Raw genomic sequence first — 7681 nt, 5'->3', positions numbered from 1 at the left:
TAGTGTTTAGCTTTGACACTGCAATATATTTCTTTTATGCAGCAAATTGTCGAGTCGTCTTTCTATATCTTCTCTGTAATTCTGTGGCTTTTTTGGGGGGTAATTGACTCCATTGATATTAACAAATAGGAAGAAACAGTGAATATTGCTTCCTGCAATTTTTTATGTATTTTTTATATTGGTGTGGGTATGTTCTTTTTTGTTTGTTTAAATATTATTTTCTTGTCTTTTCCATTGTGTGGTTTCAATCCGTTTGTTCTTGTTTTCCTATTCATTATTCCTGGTAGGGCTGGATTTGTTGAAAAATTAGTTTTTTTTTTTTTTTTTTTTTTTGTTGTCTTGTTTTTTTTGTTTTTTTTTTTTATGAAATACCTTGGTTTCTCCATCTAAGGAAATTGAGATTTTTGCTGGATATAATACGTTGTGTTCCCTTAGGTTCTGCCTGACATCTGCTCAGACTCTACTGGATTTTTTAGTCTCTGGTGAGAAGTCCAGTGTAATTCTGATAGGTCTAGCTTTATATGTTACTTGACCATTTTCACTTATTGCTTTAATATTCTTTCCCTGCTTAGCATATTTGTTATTTTAGTTAGGATGTGACAGGAGGATTTCTGTTCTGATCCAATCTATTTGGTGTTCTGTAGGCTTCTCATATGTTCAAGGATATCTCTCTCTTTAGGTTAGGGTAGTTTTCTTATATAATTTTGTTGAAAGATTTTACTGGCCCTTACGTTGTAAATCTTCACTGTCTTCTATACATTTAATCCATAGTTTTGGTCTTATTATTGTGTCCTCAACTTCCTTTATGATTAGGGTTCACACTTTTTGCATTTTGCATTTTCGTTGACTGTAGAGTCAATGCTTTCTAGGATATCTTCAGCACCTGAAATTCTTTCTCTATCTCTTGTATTATCTTGATGATGTTTGCATTTATGACTCCTGATTTTTTTCTCCAAATTTGTTTTCTGTTTCCAAAGTCTACCTTTTCTTTTCATAGTTGCATTTATTTCTGTTTTTAGATCCTGAATGGTTTTAGTCCTTTTTCCACTTGTTTGTTTATGTTTTCCTGTAATTCTTTAATGGATTTTTGTAGTTTTTCTTTCAGAACTTATGCCTGTTGACCCATGTTCTCCTTCATTTTTTCAAGAATTTTTGTGATTTCTCTTTATGGGCTTCTATCTGTTGACATAAATTCTCCTGTATGTCTTTAAGTGATTTTTGTGTCTCCTTTAGAAGGGTTTCTACCTTTTGACTTATGTTCTTCTGAATTTCTTTAAGGGTGTTATTTATATTTTCCTTGAAATCCTCTAGCAGTATCATGAGTTGTGATTTTAAAACCAGGTCTTGCTTTTCTGCAGTGATGGGGTAGCTCGAACTTCCTTTTGTTAGAGAAATTGGTTCTGATGTAGCTTTGCTGCTTTCGTTTCTGTTGGTGATGGTCTTAACTTTGCTTCTTGCCATCTGGTTATCTCTATTGTAAGCTGGTGTTTCTGTGTCTGACTGTGGCTTCTCTGTGCTCCTGGGAGGCCCATTCTCACTGTGTACACTGGTGTGTAAGTACTTCTGCAAAACCACTCTCTTGTAGTTATATTCGGGTATGTAAAAATGAGGCTCAGTTCAAATTTGGGTGCAGGCAGTAATTGGAAGACTCCAGTCCCAGGTTGTTTCTAGGATCTTGTGTCCTCAGGGTGCCTGGCTCTTTCCTCTGAGCAGCAGAAGTTGTTCTACTATACTGCTAAATCTCTTCAGTGCTTAGCTACCCTCGTGCATGGCAGAGTATAGTCCAAAGCCCGAGACAGAAATTTGAAGGCTCCTCCTTGAGTGTTCTTCATGGGCTACTATGAGCTGAAGAACAGTTCTCACTGGCGCAGGATGCCTCCTCTGTGTCACTGGGTGAATAGCTGGCTTCTTGTGCTACATGGAGATGATATACTGTCACAAATTTCTATTAGGATGTTTGCTATTGGCAGTAGGGATCCTGGACATAGTACAAAGACTATTGACAACTGTATCACTGGCATCAGCATAGATTCAGAGGACAGAAGTCATTATGGGCCTAGAGCTCTTCTACAGTGACAGGATGATTCAATCACATCAATTACTCTTCTGTTAGCAGCAAGGACATTACTTATCACAATGTCTAAAAAGATATAATACATGAATGTGTCAGAAATGTTGCCATAGTTTTCATGGTAGGTAGGATCTTAGACATCAATATGATTTCTTGTGCACGCTACGAAAAACTTAATATGACGGTATCTTTCAGTATGGAACTTGAAATTAAGCCTTTTCTCATTTAGCAACACAGATTTCTGCAATCAACAGCATTCATGTTTTGTTTGTTTATTTCTGTTTTGTTTTGTTTGGGAGGAGAACTAGAAACTAAGAATACTTACCTGGAATTTCATATACGGCACTTCTGGCCACAGTAAACATAGACATCACCAATCTATTCAGAGACGACACTGACTACAGATATCAATGTGTTTAAAAAAATCTGACAATAAATGAGTGATATCAATATATTTCTCATAGTAGAGGCGATGACTGATGTCACATTCTGGCTCCATGTGTCACTAAGGATGATTAAAATCCAGGTTGCCTGTGGCATTCATAATCTTGGATACATCATGGTGTCTCTTTATTGCTAGGAAGTATCAGGATCTTCAAAATATTTTCACAGAGAATGAATGACAGTGAACAGGAAGCACATCATTACTATCAGGACGGATTATTGTCATCAAATTTTTTATAGTTGAGAGTGTATTTCTTAACAATTATATCACAGGTGACAAAACATGCATCACTGATATCAGCATAGATTCCAAAGTCAATTGGTATCACTCATATTAATGTGGTTCTAAATAAGAGAACTGATTACTGACAGCATTGCTGCATACAAAATCTAAAAATGTTAAAATGCAATGCTGTCCCTTCTCAGGATATATCTATCAATTCACTCATGGTCCACAGAAGGGGCTACACAAAAGCATCAGAGCTGTGGAAGTTAGTATATCAGACATCATTCTGATCTTCAATACCAGCTCATTACACTTACCTAAAAATAATATCAAGTGTCAGTCCAGACCTTAGTATTCAGCATTCCAAAAGCAGCAGCACAAATCACAGCCGTCATGAAGGTCTTCATCAGCATTTAAAACTCTGGACTCCATCATGATTGTTGGTTACTTCATGTAGCAGTGACATCAACATATCATCAATTTGCTGGTAGGATCAAAAGCATAAAAGGTACACTCAGTAGAAGCACACAGCATTAACCTCTTTAAGACATTAGGCAGGATTTTTGACTATTAATATTAATACCAACTCTTATTATTGTGGTCACTCTCATAATATTGTGGTCACACAAGAAATAGCAGGAATCACTGACACATGGCTGTGAGAGACCTAAAGAATAATAGAAATAAAATGGTGTCTGCTGTCATTATTCAGGTCGCTTCACTATATCATAGAACATAGAATTCTGTATGGCATGAGGGAGTAGTAATGACCTTGACCTTCATGTTTGACTCTGCTGGCCTCAGCTTTCTTTGACATTAATAATCTCTTCAGAAACTTCATGGATAATGGGTTTCAAGACGACTACTAGAGGCAGTGTGAATGATTGCCATCGTCATACTTCCTGCAGATACTCTAGCTATTTAATATTTTAGACATAATAACATGGTTCTTAATGACAGCACACATAACTGACTACAAGGTTGCCAGTGGTCACATAGATCTTTGGCAATACCGTGGTGTCTTTTGCACAAGTTTATATCAGTGACATCAAGATAGATTCAGATGGAAGAAAATTTTATGTTCACAAACTACTTCTGCAGTGTCAGGACATCATTATCTCTTCCGGTGGCAGAAGGATCTTATAAATTACATGGCCAACATTGATAGCTGTGTGCATGCATCACGGATATATACATAGCTTCTTAATGCAGGTAAGATCTCAGACATCAACCAGATCTCTAGGGCCAACTCAGAACTCTAAACTCAAAATGATTTTGAGTGCACTATGAATTTTTGAATTTAATGGATTTTCATGCAGCAGAAAGATCATAGTCATCATCATGGTCTCCAACAGCAACAGGAACCATGACTAAATTATGATTGCTCTTCTCCACATGCAGTACATACACAAAATTTCAGGTCCCAGGTTGTATCATACACATAAAATGGTGTCCAGTAGCAACACACAACACTTGCCACATTACGCATTTAAGCAGCAGCACTGACCAGGAATTTCATAATTGACACTTCTGGCTGAAGAATTCTAGACAAAATGGAACTGTTAAATGACTCCACAGAAAATGGGTTTCATAATAGTTACCAGTGGCATCATGGGTGAGTAATCTCAATATATGGGAGTGGATTTACTAAGTATAATTAACTGGGACTCGGATCCTTCTGTTGTGACCAAAGAGTTTCTGATTGACTGCCTGTGAATTAACAGGGGGTTTCAGATTTTATTTCCTCCAAGTTTTTTTAATAATATTACTTTCTGACATAGGAGGACCTTGCCTTGGCTTCCCCCTCTGCAGGGATTGAAACATTCCCCAATCTACATTTAGGATATATACTATTTCGATCCACCATAATTGAGCTCCAGAACAGACAGGCTTAAAGTTCCAGAGCACAAGCTTAGCAAGTACATCCAGAATAGAAGCTCATGGACTCTAGGCAGAAACTAAAATAATGTGTTCCAACATTTCATACCTAGGCCTAGCAGATGAACATATTCTTAAGAAGGAGAATCAGTGTGGGACTGACAATCACATTTTCTGATAAATGCTCAGACTGTTGCCCGACTGGACACCATATTCACTACAGTGGAGAGATGCTCTAGTTTGTGATGGTGAGCTGCTAAGGCAGTCCATGGAATGTGCTCCACAGGTATGAGGTAGGCTGGGGTTTTGTTCATGTGTCAAGGAAAGAGTATTCAATTTTAAACTACCCAATCACACATTGGGCTTTACCTCTTCAAATGATTTCACATTTCCAGGTTATCCTGAAGAGACCATCACTTCATATTCTTTCCCCTTGCTCCTTGATCTCTCACCTATGACCACTGGTCACATATTTCCGACTATTTTGGCGACATTCTTGATCTGAATATGGGACCATCAATAGTGCCCACATAATCTTCCTGACTAATGGGATCTTAAAATTCCACCTCTGGCCAAGGGTACTTTAGACAATCCTTCCTCATTACATGGGGATCTCTAGACTAGCATCTTTATTCAGTAGGGCTCTGGTTGTACCATCTAACAAAACAGTTCTCCCACTTGGCTCAAAGTGACATCAATTTAAATAATGTGGACAAAGAGGCTCTGGCCATTCCTGTGCTCATCAATATAACATTCCTCCCCTTAGGTTTGAGGTCTCCAGTGCATCAAGGAGAGCCAGGAGTAGCACTCATCATGGCATTCATCATTAGTGAAGTGGCCCAAATTAATATCCAGTTATTGACTGTTAAACACAAAGCCACCAAGTTGGCAAAGTACTAAACACCCACCCACATTCTTGCAACAATGATCAGATTGCTGCACATCCTCCTGAAGTTACTATGGTTACTTTTGATTGTTGTTGTTCTCTTCTTGTTGTTGTTCTTGTTGTTGTTTTATGTTTAGAAAAGTACATCTTGTTATTTTATTGTTATGGAAGTCATCTAATGCTGTTCAAAACATGTCAATGTTTCACTGTTTACATGGACTCCACTGTTTGCAAAATGTTTCACATTTTTACCATCTTTGCATGCCACAACGTATGCATATTTTTCCCATTGTTTCAAAGGCATAGACACTATGTAATTCTAGTAAATTAATGCAATTATTTTAATCAATATTCTCCTGAACATATATTTTACTTACAAAACTGATTAGTTATGTTGTTTTCCACCTGATGACAGTTTCATTGTATGTCATTTGGAAGATAATTTCTTACTGACGTGTCTTAAAAAGATATATCTTGGAGCTGAGGGTGTATGTCTCAATATCTCCTGTACATTAAGTAACTTCTCTAGCATTGCTGTCTAGTGGGTTATAAGTATCAGTAAGTATGCAGTAATAACTGAAGCAATGAGCAAGTATTAGAGTTTTTATTTTGTAATCCTTAAATTAGCCAGAAGTAAAGGATAGCTTAGTCATTATTAAAATGCACATCATTTCACATTGTGTGTCTTGTTGGTGTGTTTTTAGAAGACTTTTCAGTTTGAATATGGAATGATGATGACTGAATTTGGGTAGTAAACTGTGCTCAGTGTATGTGTTTGTGTATGTGTGTGTGTGTGTGTGTGTGTGTGTGAAGTAAGGACACCATGCCTTTACTGTTTAGATAATCATCACATCTATCTATCTGCTGGTCTATCCACAATCTATATATGAATGAATGAATGTATGAATGGATGTATTTATGTAGTATGTAACCACCTCTCTAACATCTATCTCTTTGTCCTTCCACCCTATCTCTCTTTCTCTATTTCTCATCCATGAATATCTGTATACATGTAGCTAGGTAAGTGTGGCAGTTTGAATATAATTGATCCCCATAGGTCCATATGCAGTATTAGGAGGTGTATCTATTAGTCTTAGTAGTTGTTACCTAGTTGGAAGATGTGTGATACTGGAGGAGGTGGGCTTTGAGTTTTCATAAACCCTAAAGCATTATAAACCCCTGTAGGCATCTCTCCGTCTGTCAGTCTGTATATCTGTCTCTCTGTCTGTCTGTGTGACAGGCCACCTTACTGCCTGTCTGTCTATCCAAGACCAGCTGTGACAGCATCTTTAGTTATCCCTAGAGAATACGTGGATGTGATGTCATGTAAAGTAGACATAGACACATTTACACACTGGGATGAAGAAGCAAGTTTAAGAAGCTCATACAGTTTTACATATATGCTTATATACGTATAAATACACACCTTTGATGTATAGAGCAAAGCTTCAACCCTTTACATGTATACTTATATTTGGTGGATGGAAAAAAGCTCCAACTTTCTTTTTCCTTGCATTGTTTACTTATCCTTTCAAAGTGTGAAGTGCAAAGCTTACAATGCAATTACATCATTTTTTTCTTCTTATAAAGAGTTATGTGTAGACCTCTCCACTTCCGGATGCAGATCAGCCTGGGCGGCAACACCACATCTCCAGGTACTGCAAGAGGCAAGAGGGGCTTCCGGGAGGCTAGCGGGGAGAAGTCGGTGTGCTCCTGTGAATCCAGTGGGCCTCAGCAGGAGCCTTCAGGTGCCTGCTTTGGGATCTGAACAGCCAGGGCCACAGCACTCGGTCTCCAGGAAGTGCGGGAGACCAGGTGTGCACCCAGAGGCAGTCTGGGAGCTCAAAGCACAACTTGGTCCTGTGGCAAGGAGCATAGGCTTCAGTCCTGAGGCCTCTGGTGGTAGCCCTCAGACCTCTCCGCTTCTGGATCCAGATCAGCCTGGGCGGCAACACCACATCACCAGGTCCTGCAAGAGGCAAGAGGGGCTTCCAGGTGGCCAGCGGGGAGAAGTTGGTGTGCCCCTGTGAATCCAGTGGGCCCCAGCAGGAGCCTTCAGGTGCCTGCTTTGGGATCTGAACAGCCTCGGACACAGCACTCAGTCTCCAGGAAGTGCAGGAGAGCTGGTGTGCACCCATAGGCAGTCCGGGAGCTCACAGCACAGCTTGCTCCTGTG

Source organism: Apodemus sylvaticus, chromosome Y, assembly GCF_947179515.1.
Source record: "Apodemus sylvaticus chromosome Y, mApoSyl1.1, whole genome shotgun sequence".
Lineage (NCBI taxonomy): Eukaryota > Metazoa > Chordata > Mammalia > Rodentia > Muridae > Apodemus > Apodemus sylvaticus.
This window is presented reverse-complemented; position numbering follows the sequence as displayed.